The sequence below is a fragment of the Diabrotica virgifera genome, chromosome 4, assembly GCF_917563875.1.
Source record: "Diabrotica virgifera virgifera chromosome 4, PGI_DIABVI_V3a".
Taxonomy (NCBI): Eukaryota; Metazoa; Arthropoda; class Insecta; order Coleoptera; family Chrysomelidae; genus Diabrotica; species Diabrotica virgifera.
The window spans coordinates 196532017-196548242 of record NC_065446.1 but is presented as its reverse complement, the minus strand read 5'-3'; the positions used below and the strand labels follow the sequence as shown (position 1 = coordinate 196548242).

Genomic DNA, 16226 nt, shown 5'->3' with positions numbered 1-16226 from the left:
ATCTTTAATTATAATCTGCAATTCTAGAACGTCAGACGGTGAACCGATACGAAAAACAGCCTCCTTCAGCATTCCCCATATACGCATCAAGTGGCGTTAGATCTGGTGAGTGCGATGCATATGAAAAATCAGTGCCAAGCGAAATAAGGCGATCCCCAAAATGATTGCGCAGCATTCGAATAGACTCATACCCTGGTCGTGTGATAGGTTGCCTCGTCCTGCTAAAACCATTGCTGATTAAGTGGTAGGTTCCTGGCATGACAAAATCGATTAAAGATCATATAGAAATGGCGTGATAATATGTTCCCTGTAGCGATCCTGATTAACAGTTAACGGCGTTCCATCGTTTGCTTCAATAAAATACGGGCCCAATATTCCATGTCTGGATACAGCACACCAAATGGTAACACGATTACTGTGAAGGGGGTGGGGTGCTCGACGATTACGACGGGGCGTTCAATTTCAAGAAACCGTGTTGTCTGCTTATAAAGCCTAAGGCCCCGTTCTCATGACAAGCGCTTAACGCGCGTTTTGATAACGCGCAATTACAACTATATATGTATATTTTTCTTAAGACCGTTCACATGCTATGTGAACAGTCTTAAGTAAAATGTATGTAGTTGTAATCGCGCGTTGAGCGCCTGTCATGTGAACGGGCTTTAAGTGCTTCGGCAACTGATTTTAAGCTTGGATCGTTTTCACGGCCGTTTTCGTATGGCCGAAAATAGTACTCCGTGATAATTTTTTTTCCTGCTAACCATCCTGAAGCATCGGACATAGGGGCCTGTTCTCATGACAAGCGCTTAACGCGCGTTTTGATAACGCGCGATTACAACTACATACAGGGACGTGCAGTCCATGGAAGCAGGGGAAGCATTGCTTCCCTTGGTTTCCGTAGTAATGCCGTACCATCTGAGTAACTGAGATAATTTTAAAAAAATTGAACAAACACATAATAAGCAGGATTTTAAGTTGCGTACGAGAATATTTAATTATGTAGTACAAGCAGCAAGTACCTACCTAATAAGAAAAGACAAACGTATTTTACTCTATTTTTGTCATACAGTAAAATAACTAAGCAATGAAATAGGTACCCATACTAGTATAAGCAGCGCTGTATGCTGCATCCTTCCGTACTCGGACCATGATCGTATTTCTACGGTGGTATTCGGAGTTATATCGGCATAATAATCTGATTTTTAAGTTGCTTCTCTCCAGCGACTCAAGCCTATGTAAAAATCATCGGGGTTAGATGGTGAGCGGTGAGTTCAAATTTGGGGCATATCTTTAGCTTATAAGCAGTTTTGTCAATTGCATACGAAGATGTTTTTGGTGAATTTAAATGGGATTTACCAGCATTTGACAATGACGGGCTTCGTTGACTGATTTTTTGAAAGTATGAAGATGGATTTTATTGATGTATTTATATAAATAAGTACATAGAATTATTTATATTATAAATACTAAATATAAATATTATTTATATAAATATATTATAAAATATGTATTAGTGTTTTGGAAAATGGTGAAAATGTGAAATGTGGGATACAGAAACCATAAATAGCTCGAGAGGATTTTTGGATAGTTTAAAAGATTATTTGAATTTTACTTTATAACTTAGCTTTTTTCAGAAATATTTCCATTCTCAGATAATTTATTTAATGTATTGCAATGCAAGATAAACGAGATTGGTTTCTGTGTAAAAAAATTAGCGTATTTAAAGATATTATTAACAAAAAGAGAGAGATGACTTTGAAAATGCTCGAATAATATGATGGCAAGAAGTTAAGTTAAGCCTAAAAGGAAACGAATAGGTACGCACTGATAATGTTGGAGATGTCGAATCGTGCTACCGCCAACTATACAATTTACCAGATTTTCGATCAAATATGTCAACGAATGGAAAATAGGTTTTAAGAATTTTGATGACCGAGACTTTCTTTAGCTGTGCAATTTTAATACATTAAAAAAACACATTTTCCTGAAAAACAAACAAAATCTTTGATGCGTCTTTATGGACAATATTTTGACTTGATTTCATTAAGTTCAGAACTAACAGATTTATATGAGACTGAGGATATTGAGTCTTGACAGAAAAAATATTGCCAGTGAGTTACTAATATTTTTTCCACCTACCTCTACCGAAACTATACATTTCCTGACCTGATTGTAGGGAGGAAAGGCGTACCTACTTTTCGTCCCTAGGGAGACAAGGTACTTTTACTCCCTAGGGAGTATACCTAGTAGTATGTATAGGTACGTTTTATAAAGGATTTTACTTGTTTTCTTTTCCAATTGAATATAATCTGATTAAAGAAATGTCACAATATCCACGTTTGTACAAGGAAGTTATAGAGAAGTTTTCGAAAAATTGTAGAAGAACTCAGCGGCGGCCGGCCAGGTGAAGTAGGTGAAGGTGATCTTCACCAAAAAATATAATCAAATTGAGACAAAAAAAAATAAAAAAATATAAGTAGCATTATTATATCTAAATACTGAAATTAATTATAAACCTATTTTTTTTAATTAATCCAAAAATTAAAAAAGAATTTTAATATGTAATCCAAAAATTAAAAAATAATTTCAATATGTAATCCAAAAATTAAAACTGTAGGTCCTTGACGGTCAGATACTGACCTGTGTCATTTGACTTCTATGACTCGAGCAGATGCCTCCTCTACATATCAGCAGACGCGTCCGCGGATGACATCCCCGTATGCATCCGCAGATGTGTAGATGGGGTAATTTGGTCGTCTGTTGGTGGTCTGTTGTTTATTTTTAAGGCATGCGGTGTTGTTGTCGGTTTTCCAAGAACGGATCAAAAGGTCTCCGCGGACGCGTCTGCCGATGTGTGGAGGAGGCACTTTCTTACATCGGCAGATGCATCCGCAGACGCGTCTGCTGATATGTAGATGAAGACGTAGATGAAGTTTCGGCTCTCGGCTACACAAGCGTCAATGGTTGTCATGGTAACGTGACGTCATCATATCGGCACTGGTAGTACCCAAATTAGCAAGTGCAGATGAATTTAAAAATAAGTCCGCCGTATTCACCTAGTAAAATTTTAGTTGTATGCGTGCTATGATGGGCAGTATTCGTTTTTTTTTCGGAAGATGGAAGACCGCAAATCAGTTCAGCTGGCTAAAGGCTTTTTATGACATTTAAATGATTTTGAGTTTACATTTTTAGCAGTTTTTATCGACATGTTTCATATTATAACAGATATTTTATATGACGTTCTTAAAAAAAAACGTCCCTATATAGATACTCATTTTTGTTTAAACTAGATAAAAGGACTCGTCAATTAATACGTGATAAAAGAAGTGAATAATTTTTTAATTCTGTTTTTGACAAAGCAAGCACAATGACCGTTATTAATACTGTGAAAAGACCTATAGGTGTGATGATGGTATGAGCACGAATGCAAATTCTACCCAATTTTTTTATTTAATATATATATATATATATATATATATATATATATATATATATATATATATATATATATATATATATATATATATATATATATATAATTTGTAATGATATATTATTTTTGATATTTATAATGGATATTATTGTGAAATAGGGTTTTTGTCGCGGTTCTGAAAGAATTAGTTTGTTAAATAGTTTTTTAAATGTTTTTATTATAATCTAAATTGAACATAAAATTGAATGTTTAAATGTGATAACAAAAAAAAAAATATAGAAATCTAAATTTGAAAAACAATAACTTTAACTTGAAAAACTTCCTACAATTAAATAAAACAAATTCCAGTACCTTATAATTACTGTCACTGAATGCCTTCTTATTAATATTTTATAAAATTTGAATTGTTGGATGGCTGAAAAATTAATGGATGTAAGACCAGGTCAATTGTCAGTGTCAAAACTGTCAAAATATTTCTTTTCTTTCTTCTCAATTTTAATTAAACTTTCAACTCCAGGATCAGGAAACAGGATACTATTATTAATATATTGTTTCAAAAATTATTAATATTTACAATTATGGATACTTCACAAATTCTTCTTTATATTTCTAATAAATTATCCACACTATGCTGGTTCAAATTCAGGATACATAGTATTTTTCTATATTAAAGGATACTTTACCAAATTATAAGTAAGTTTTCTTCAAATATTTATCTAATTTCTTTTCGATTATACCAAATTTATCATGTTTATGCTAAATTATTATATTTTCTGTTAATTTTCAAATCTTTTTCTCTATCAAATTTATAGCTTCATTTCTAATTTCTTGACTCCCTGCTTTTGTCATTGTGACACCCCATTTTTATCAAATTTTTTTTCCAGAACATTCCAAACGAAAAACAAAAAACATTATGACAAATAGAAAACTTCAATTCCTTCTTTTTTTAACATACTATGTCAAATCAGTATGTCATCCACCATCCTATAGAGTTATTTTTGTTTTATTATTTATTTTAATTGATTTTAAGGCATTTCAGATCAGAATTATTACTTCTGTATAAAATTAACATCTTAAATGTTAAATATTATTATTTTAACCTATAATTATTGTTTGAAATGTCCATTTATCTATTTACATTATCTCAATTATTAAAAAAAAACAAATATAAGTCCCTACATAAGGTTTTAATAAATTTCTTATGCTAATTTTGAATGTCCTCATATAAATGATATGATCTTTAATAATTTTTATACTATTCTATGGTATATTTTCTATAAATTACATCTATAATCGCCATTTCAGTCCATTTTGGTTTCTAAACACTTTAATCGGATACTACGTTCTCTGATCTTCGACATACTCTGTTTTAGGACATAGTCATATCCTTACAATTACCCCAAAATAATGTTAAAAAAATTGAATGTAATTAAAATTTTTTCAAACATTAATTTTCCTTTATTCTATGCAAATTCTTAAATCTAATATTAATCTAATAAAATAACTCAAAAAAATTCATAAACAAACTAATACATTCATCCCATTCATCTGCTATCATCTAATACTCTTTTATGTAAAAAAATGCCTCATGACGTAACACAAATAACCTGACTACTAACTGTCACTCATGGAACATACTGAACATACCTTAAATTTATCTATGTCAAAATTGTCAATGTCAATTCAGATGCCATTTTGTGTTTAGTGTTTACATGTTTACATTTACATTTTGTATGTATTTACATCTTCTAATGCTTCTAACTACTGTATTTTTATATTTATATCAATGCAAATATGTGATATTTTAAAACCTATATCATTCTGTGTTTTTTTATACGCTAGACTGTGTCGTTCTTAGCAGTTGGAATTACAAATTTTATACAGAAAATCTCTGGCAAACAATGTGATTTATAGTAAGTATTACATACTTTTAAAAGTTATTCAGTCTCATCATGATAATATTTGAAAATATCATTAATGTGGAATATGCCTCTAATTTTATTATCTGCATCCATCAACACATAACTATTTATTGCATTCTGATTTGCTATGATATAAGGGCCTTCAAATAAGGGTTGAAATTTTTTACATAGATTTTCTCTCAAATTTCCTCTTCTGAGATTTCTGACTAGTACTTGTTCTCCTCTTTGAAATGTTATTGGTTTCTTTATTTTTCGATTATGTTTTCTCACATATTTTTCAGCTTTCCTCATGATTCTTTGATTTACTTTTTGTAACACTGCTTCATACTTATCTTTATTATATTCACTAATCCATTTTCTGTTTCCTATATGTCCAAACATTAAATATTCTGGTATTTCTTCTGTATTTAAATTATGGGTATTATTTAAAAAATATTCTACTTCATGTACATGCTGCTCCCAAGTTAGATGATTTTCATAACATACAATCCTTAAATATTTAATTACTTCTTTAATATATCTTTCTGCTGGGTTTGCCTGTGGATGCCTTATACTTGTAAAATGCATCTTGATACCCTTTTTCTCACAAAATGTTCGAAGATTTTGGTTGTTAAAATAGGTAGCGTTATCAATGATACAATTTCTAAATGGTCCTATTTCTTCAGAAAATTGATTAATATATATCTTTAATGTTTTAACATTTGTTCTTGAGCATGGATATAGCTTAATAAATTTTGTATATAAATCAACTATCACTAGTATATGCTTTTTTCCTGTTGGACTGGGAATTAAATTTGAAATAAAATCCATGGAAACTGTGTTTAGTTTTTCATATGAAACATTAGACTTATATGTGTTTTTATTTTTGAAATTCTTTTCTTTATTTAATTGACATACATGACACTGTGTAGTGATTTCTTTTGCTATGCTCAGATCATTCTTTGTAAAATAATTATCCCTAAAGAGCATCCAAAGCTTTCTTGATCCTATATGCATGTAATTGTTATGTAAATCTTTCATTATTTCCTTGGTCAAACTTCTACTGATTACATATACTTCTATTCCATTGATTATTTTATAATACACCCCATCTTTACTAAGTTGCTTTTCCTTTTCCTCAAGATTGATTTGATCTCTCATTATCTGTTCTTTAGAGTATAACCCTGTGCTTTCTACTAATTGATTTATTCCAACTTTTAGTGTTCTTTGTCCATTTTGTGGTATATTTTCTAACCTTGACAAAGCATCTGCCACTATGTTTGATTTTCCTGAAATGTATTTGATTTCAAAACTATATTCACTTAGTAGTAGGCTCCAACGGTGGACTCGACTGTTTCCATATTTGTTTTTTAATATAGATGTTAATGCTTGATGATCTGTTTCGATGGTAAAATCATTACCCAATAAATAAAATCTTAATTTTGTGACACAGTGTATGATACTTGCTAATTCTAATTCTGATACTGAGTACCCCTTTTCGTGTGGCTTTGTAATTCTTGAAATAAATTGTATCGGGTAATCTACTCCATTATATGTTTGTAATAATACCCCCGATAATCTCTCAATTGATGCATCTGTTCTTAACGTGAATGGTTTTGTATAGTCAGGATGGTATACTTGTAAATTTGTCAGAAAAATATTTTTTATTTCTTGGAATGCTTGTTCTCTCCTCTCGTTCCATTTCCATCGTACATCTTTTCTTAATAGTTCAAGTAATGGAATTTTTTTTTTTACTTAGGTCTGGTATCATCCTTTTATAATAATTAACTATACCAATAAATCCTCTTAAAGTTCTTAAATTGTGTGGTGTTTTATATTCTTGAATAACCTGTATTCGTTCTGGATCCATCTCTATTCCTTTAGTGTTAAGTTTATATCCTAGATATATTACTTCTTTTTGAAAAAATTTACATTTTTCTTGATTTATTTTTAGTCCAACTTCATCTAATCTGTCAATTATAATTTTTAGGTGTTTTTCGTGATCCTCAGCCGTTTTAGAAAAAATTAATATATCATCAATGTAGTGAATTACAAAATGTTCATATTGATCCAAGATATCATGAAGACATCTACATAAAGCACTGCAAGATGATTGAAGTCCAAATGGTACTACTTTGAACTGATAGACAACTCCATCTATCTGAAATCCTGTATACTCTCTACTTTTCCTTTCTAGGGGAATTAACCAGAAACTATGCCGCAAATCGATTTTTGTGAAAAAAGACATTCCTGTAATTCTTCCTAATATTCCATCTATACTCATTGGTGCTTCAAATTGCTTTTCGGTGATATTGTTAATATTCCTTGCATCTAGACATAATCTGATTTCACCTGATGCTTTACGTACTACTACTATTGGGTTTATAAAACGTGTATCTGCCTTTTCAATGATGCCATCTTTTAGCATGTTCTTAATTTCTCTGTTTACTTCTTCTCTATATTTATATGGTATTGGGTATGATTTTATTTTAAAGTCTTTTTCTTCCTTAACCTTTATACTATGGGTATAATTTTGTGCAATTCTATTTTCTTTATTGATAAGCCCCTTGTGTTGCCGCAATATGGAAACGACTATTAATTTATATTGTTCAGGGCAACTTAAACTTTCTATAACTTCTTCTTCTTTACAAATAAAATTATTTTTCATTATAAAATCATTAGTCCTTCCTTCCAATTTTACGCACTCCGCTCCGTAGGCATCCTTCTGCTCAAATTTACCATTCCTTAAATATTCATTATAATTATTATTCTTTTTAATATTATTGGACATTTCCCTATCATAATACATTTTCTCTTCATCAACATAATTATTTTCTTGTAATATTATACCATCAACTCTTATTCCTTGTTCCACCTCTTCTCTCTCCATAAACCCTATTTTTTTCCCTTCCAAAGTTACCATTTTTTCTTCAAAATCTATCTTTACTTTATTCTTTTCCAGTTCGTCATTTCCCATTAAAATGTCAACACATAAGTCCTTGACAATAAATCCTTGCATACTAATTTGTTTATTAAGAATATCAATTTTAAAATTAACCAGTTTATTAATTTCTCCCAGCTTCTTATTATTTGCACCTATTATTTTAATTTTTGGAATCTTGATTATATCTGTTAATTTTAATGTATTAAAAATAAAATTTTCCGAGACTAGAGTACTTTCTGAACCAGTATCAATCATAACCTTAATCATGTTATTTTGGGCCATAGCATTTATATAAATTAAATTAATAGATTCAAAATTTTTATATTCATCTAAAGAAATAAATTCCGAAGGTTTTTCATAATGACAATGGCCCAACTTGAAATTCAGAAAGTCCTCTACATAAAATTTGGATTATTAGGATTGTCAGATTGTGTCTGATCATTTGGATCTAATTCTCGATGTCTTTCACTACTTTCACTTCTACTATTCATATTTTCTTGCCATGTACTATTCCGTTGACTGTCTTCGCAGCTCTGACCCCTTACATAATTTACCTGTCTGTTGTAATTATATCTTTGTGCATTTCTCCTGGTGTTAAAATCTTGCCTATTATAATTATTATTATTATTAAAATTCTCTCTATTACCTTGTCTCTCTTGTCTATTATCATTAGTATTATTATTAAAATTCTCTCTATTACCTTGTCTCTCATAACTAGTATTATTGTTGTTATTAAAATTTTGAGAATTACTACCATACCTATTATTGTTATATGATTGTCTATTTTTACTATTATTACTTGTAATATAACCTCTTTGTACTCTTTGAATAAAGTTAATAAAACTGTCTACTGTTTGAATGTTTTGTACTGTGACTGTTTGCACAACGTCCGCATCAAAGTGTCTAGAAACATTCAAAACTGTTTCGTCTTCTCTAAGTGGTGGTTCTAAATATTTTGCAACAGTTATTAATTTTAAAGCATAATCTACCATATTTAAACTTAAATTGCGATTATACTTTCCAAAATATAAAACTTCCCTAAATCTAGCTTGTTCTAATTCACCCCAATAATAATTTAAGAATTTATTTTCAAATGTTTGCAGATTATCTAAATCGTTTTCAATGCTGGCAAACCAGGTTGCTGCATTGTCACTTAATGTCATTCTAATATAATCTTTTATATCATTAATATTATTCACTGATCTTAATTTATGTTTTAAACTATTTATGTATACTCTAGGATGTAAATTTTTTATGTTACCAGAGAATTTTATACCTGTCTCATTTGTTAAATTCAAGTAAGGTCTCCCTATGTCTCTTATTTGTGAAATGTCTTCTATTCTCTGTTCTACATTCCTTATGTGATGGTTGTTTGTTTGGATATTTTGTAGCATATCATCAAATTTTTCTTCAGTCTTTCTCCTTTCTTCGTAAATTTTTGCTTCTAAGTTATATTTTTGGATTTCTATGTTCCGTTCCATATCTATATTATTATCTTTAATAATCATATTTATTTCTTTCCTTTCATTTTCTATTATTTTCTTGTAGTCATTACGTATATCTTTTATTTCACTTGCTAATTTTTTCTCTAAAGCATCAAATTTTTCATCCATCTGTTTTTCTAATCGTTTCACAATTTTAGCATTATTTTCTTCCATTTTTCTGGAATTCTCTTCCAATTTTTGTTCCATTTTTTTCATATCTTCTTTGATTTCTTTAGAATTTTCTTCCAGTTTTTTGTTGATCTGCATCATTAAAGACATCAATGCTGTCATATTGACATTTTCCTCTCGTTCTTGTGTTATTCCTGTTGTCTCTTGTAGAACTTGAGTTAAACTCTGCTCTTGTTCCGCCTGCTGAGTTTCTCCGTCCACTTCCACATTTTCTTCCACTTCCACATCTTCTTCGTTCTTTTTGTTTCTTAAACCTTTCCTTCCTTGAGACATATTTGAGATCTTGTTAAAATCCAATTTAAAATAAAATTTAAAATTGATTCTAATCAAAATTATTTCAATTATATGAGAGCATTTATTTTAACAAACTAATTCTTTTAATTAGGAGGTCCTACGTTGTGACGCCAAATTTGTAATGATATATTATTTTTGATATTTATAATGGATATTATTGTGAAATAGGGTTTTTGTCGCGGTTCTGAAAGAATTAGTTTGTTAAATAGTTTTTTAAATGTTTTTATTATAATCTAAATTGAACATAAAATTGAATGTTTAAATGTGATAACAAAAAAAAAATATAGAAATCTAAATTTGAAAAACAATAACTTTAACTTGAAAAAGTTCCTACAATTAAATAAAACAAATTCCAGTACCTTATAATTACTGTCACTGAATGCCTTCTTATTAATATTTTATAAAATTTGAATTGTTGGATGGCTGAAAAATTAATGGATGTAAGACCAGGTCAATTGTCAGTGTCAAAACTGTCAAAATATTTCTTTTCTTTCTTCTCAATTTTAATTAAACTTTCAACTCCAGGATCAGGAAACAGGATACTATTATTAATATATTGTTTCAAAAATTATTAATATTTACAATTATGGATACTTCACAAATTCTTCTTTATATTTCTAATAAATTATCCACACTATGCTGGTTCAAATTCAGGATACATAGTATTTTTCTATATTAAAGGATACTTTACCAAATTATAAGTAAGTTTTCTTCAAATATTTATCTAATTTCTTTTCGATTATACCAAATTTATCATGTTTATGCTAAATTATTATATTTTCTGTTAATTTTCAAATCTTTTTCTCTATCAAATTTATAGCTTCATTTCTAATTTCTTGACTCCCTGCTTTTGTCATTGTGACACCCCATTTTTATCAAATTTTTTTTTCCAGAACATTCCAAACGAAAAACAAAAAACATTATGACAAATAGAAAACTTCAATTCCTTCTTTTTTTAACATACTATGTCAAATCAGTATGTCATCCACCATCCTATAGAGTTATTTTTGTTTTATTATTTATTTTAATTGATTTTAAGGCATTTCAGATCAGAATTATTACTTCTGTATAAAATTAACATCTTAAATGTTAAATATTATTATTTTAACCTATAATTATTGTTTGAAATGTCCATTTATCTGTTTACATTATCTCAATTATTAAAAAAAAACAAATATAAGTCCCTACATAAGGTTTTAATAAATTTCTTATGCTAATTTTGAATGTCCTCATATAAATGATATGATCTTTAATAATTTTTATACTATTCTATGGTATATTTTCTATAAATTACATCTATAATCGCCATTTCAGTCCATTTTGGTTTCTAAACACTTTAATCGGATACTACGTTCTCTGATCTTCGACATACTCTGTTTTAGGACATAGTCATATCCTTACAATATATATATATATATGTATATATATATATATATATATATATATATATATATATATATATATATATATATATATATATATATGAGCACGAAGTGGAAATATATATATATATATATATATATATATATATATATATATATATATATATATATATATATATATGTATATGTATATATATATATATATATATATATATATATATTGTTATATTTCTATTTGATATGAAAATTAAATTTTAATAATTATAAACAAAATTCAATGTAATATAAAATATTTTCAATTTTCTCAACCACGGGCATATAAATTTAGAACAACCTGTATACAACAAATTGTTATATTTAATTTTAAGAAGTGATTAAATAAGACTCAAGTGAAATCGAAAATAGGTCATTATCGTTGTTCGCGGAAGGATCGATCATTAGCCGATGCTAAATAAGACTAAGTGGAAATAGAGAATAGGTCATTAAAATTTGTATATAGTTAGAAAGTATTTTAGAATGGGAATTAAATATTTTCTTTTGAAATCCATTAAGCATATTTAGAAAGATTAAAAATTGGTTTTGAGGAATATTACGAATGAGAGTTGGTGGTGGAAGATTGATTTGTGAATCTGGAAGGGATATTTAGGAAAGTAGGGGAATGGATGACAAAGTGAGATCAGAATGTTTTGAGCTGTCGAGAAGTGAAGTCGAGTAGTAGACGGTAGTGTTCGAGGAGTGAGAAAGCCGGTGTAGTTCCGTGAGTGTGGAGTATTTATCGTGGAACGAGAAGTAGGCCAGGTCGAGAGTAAAAGAACCTCCTTGAGCCCAGAGTGTCCCGGTAGCTGATAGCAGTTTCGAAAAAGGTAGAACACAGCATCACGACAAAAGCAGGAACGAGAGCTATTCGAGCTAGTTTCTCAAAGGAGAACATCACTGGAAGCCAGGACGAGGTTTGATCGCAGCCAAGGATAGCAGGAAAGGGTCTTGTGTGAGGACATTTTCAGTTCACCAGGAAAAGGTCAGTCTCATTTGTTTGGACATGAATGTATGGGTTTTCGTATTAAATTCCACATAAAAAATTGAATAACATAATCAATAATATCAGAAAAGCTTCATCAAACTTAAATAGAGTTGTTCCTAATAACTCCTAATAGTTAAATGTTAATAAAAACTTTCAATTGAAAACCAAAAGGAAATAAGATTCCCATTTGTAAATGTTATGTTTAAGAATAATAAGAAATAGCAAATATTAAGCATTGATTGCCTTTTTAAATAAAATAAAAAATATTTTGATTATAATTGTAACCCATATGTGTATTTTTTTTTACTCTTTTCTTTTCTATCCCGATTAGGAACCATTAAGAAATATTTAGAAGCCACGGAAGTAAGTAATTAATTTATAATTCGCCCTGAGATTGAAAACATATTGATATGTGATCTGGTTAATTAATTAGATTAGTATTAATACATTGATTAAATTAAGTAACATATAAGAATATTATCTCATATCAATAATAAAGATCACATCAATATATATATATATATATATATATATATATATATATATATAAATCCTACTATCAATTTGGCATCGATACATTATGCATTTACCATCGATTTGGCATCGTCTTGCAAAGTGGCATCTGTATATCGATGCCACTTTACACTACCTTAATAACTTTATTCCTGTACTTGCTACCAGAAGTCTAATCAGCTCGGTAGTTAGAGATTTGATTCCTTGATGTTACTTTAATATATCAGCTTTCCTTGTTTACCTCTTACTAAGTTATATAAGTTTATTCCATAAAATGTTTGAGTCCAAAATGATCGTACAGTGAAAATATTATATACATTTAGTTCAGTGTTTTACCGTTTTGTCGCTGCCGTTATATACATGAAAACGTATATACCACTTTCATTATCAATCATTTTGGCATCAGAAATTTGGCATCACTGTTGAATACAATATTATTCACAACGAAAAATAGACAATTTGAGAATGTATATATTATTTTCATAAAGAAATCATTCTGGCATCAAGTTGTTTTCACCCAATTTTGAAAAAATGTGAAAGCTTATAATCCAAGGATGGTACTAAAGGTGAGAAATTTGACCTAAACTATCTGTCCGTCGGTCTGTCCGACCGCGAATATAACTCTTACGTCATTATACCAGGTAGAATGACAAATGAGGTGTCAAATGAAAGCGTATAATCCAAGGATGGTACTAAAGGTGAGATATTTGACTTAAACTTTCTGTCCTTCGGTCTGTCCGACCGCAAATATAACTCCTCCGTCATTATACCAGGTAGAATGACAAATGAGGTGTCAAATGAAAGCTTATAATCCAAGGATGGTACTAAAGGTGAGAAATTTGACTTAGGCTGTCTGTCCGTCGGTCCGACCGACCGCGAATATAGCTCCTCCGTCATTATACCAGGTAGAATGACAAATGAGGTGTCAAATAGAAGCTTATAATCCAAGGATGGTACTAAAGGTGAGACATTTGACTTAGGCTGTCGGTCCGTCCGACCGCGAATATAACTCCTCCGTCATTATACCAGGTAGAATGACAAATGAGGTGTCAAATGAAAGCTTATAACCAAAGATGGTACTAAAGGTGAGAAATTTGACTTAGGCTGTCTGTCCGTCGCGTCGGTCAGTCCGACCCCGAATATAGCTCCTCCGTCATTATACCAGGTAGAATGACAAATGAGATGTCAAATGAAAGCTTATAATCGGAGTATGGTACTAAAGGTGAGACGTCGGTCCGTCCGACCGCGAATATAACTCCTCCGTCATTATACCAGGTAGAATGAAAAATGAGGTGTCAAAAGAAAGCTTATAATCCAAGGATGGTACTAAAAGTGAGAAATTTGACTTAGGCTGTCTGTCCGTCTGTCCGTCCGACCGCGAATATAGCTCCTCCGTCATTATACCAGGTAGAATGACAAATGAGATGTCAAATGAAAGCTTATAATCCAAGGATGGTATTAAAGGTGAGAAATTTAACTTGGGCTGTCTGTCCGTCCGACCGCGAATATAACTCCTCTACTATACCAGGTAGAATGACAAAAGAGGTGTCAAATGAAAGCTTATAATCCAAGGATGGTACTAAAGGTGAGAAATTTGACTTACGCTGTCTGACCGTCGGTCCGTCCGACCGCGAATATAGCTCCTCCGTCAATATACCAGGTAGAATGACAAATGAGGTGTCAAATGAAAGCTTATAATCCAAAGATGGTACTAAAGGTGAGAAATTTGACTTAGGCTGTCTGTCCGTCGCGTCGGTCAGTCCGACCCCGAATATAGCTCCTCCGTCATTATACCAGGTAGAATGACAAATGAGATGTCAAATGAAAGCTTATAATCGAAGTATGGTACTAAAGGTGAGACGTCGGTCCGTCCGACCGCGAATATAACTCCTCCGTCATTATACCAGGTAGAATGAAAAATGAGGTGTCAAAAGAAAGCTTATAATCCAAGGATGGTACTAAAAGTGAGAAATTTGACTTAGGCTGTCTGTCCGTTTGTCCGTCCGACCGCGAATATAGCTCCTCCGTCATTATACCAGGTAGAATGACAAATGAGATGTCAAATGAAAGCTTATAATCCAAGGATGGTATTAAAGGTGAGAAATTTGACTTGGGCTGTCTGTCCGTCGGTCCGTCCGACCGCGAATATAACTCCTCTACTATACCAGGTAGAATGACAAAAGAGGTGTCAAATGAAAGCTTATAATCCAAGGATGGTACTAAAGGTGAGAAATTTGACTTACGCTGTCTGACCGTCGGTCCGTCCGACCGCGAATATAGCTCCTCCGTCAATATACCAGGTAGAATGACAAATGAGGTGTCAAATGAAAGCTTATAATCCAAGGATGATACTAAAGGTGAAAAATTTGACCTAGGCTGTCTGTCCGTCGATCCCTCCGACCGCGAGTATAAATCCTCCGTCATTATACCAGGTATAATGGCAAATGAGGTGCCAAATGATAGCTTATAGTTCAAGCATGGTATTAAAGATGAAAAATTTTACCTAGGCTGTCTGTCCGTATGTCTGTCCATCCGCGAATACAACTCCTCCGTTATTAATACAGATAGAATGACAAATCGGGTGTCGAATGAAAGCTTTTAACTTAAGGATGGTATTATTAAAGATGAGAAATTTGACGTCGGAGTTCCGGTTTTAGAGTTGCAACCGTAAGTATTTACTATTTTAAAGTTGCCGAAAGAGAATAAGTGATATATTATTCAACGTGGCTTAGCAAGATGAGAACAAATGTAAAATTTTGGTTTTTACGTAATTTCCGCTTAAAAAGTTATAACCGGAAATGCCATTATTCGCGGTGTGCAAGTACTTGGAACGGATACGAGAAACGATCGTGCGCGAATAGCGGAGAAATATTGCAACTTTCTTAAATAATTCATATTGTCCATTGAAATTGTCAAATTGACGTACATTTCATACCTACTGTCATTGAAGAAGAAAAATTATATGTTGCTCTGCAATATTGATATTATATGCAATTATTATATGAAGGCAAATTAAATTAATTGTATTTTGCTTGCAGTACTGCATTTTAATAACTAATTTTATTTAC

At 30.9% G+C, this 16226-nt stretch overlaps 2 protein-coding genes across 3 annotated transcripts in view; one reads left to right on the top strand and one right to left on the bottom strand.

Moving 5' to 3' along the window:
* Window positions 1-12249, top strand: part of LOC126883285 (cilia- and flagella-associated protein 251-like) — a 287613-nt gene extending 275364 nt beyond the window's left edge. The window contains exon 2 of the mRNA XM_050648630.1: window positions 12030-12249. The gene's annotated coding sequence lies outside the window, so the exon portion shown is untranslated. The remainder of the gene's footprint in view (window positions 1-12029) is intronic.
* LOC126883286 (uncharacterized) overlaps window positions 1-16226 on the bottom strand; it is a 366556-nt gene that overhangs the window by 76454 nt on the left and 273876 nt on the right. The window lies entirely within an intron of this gene.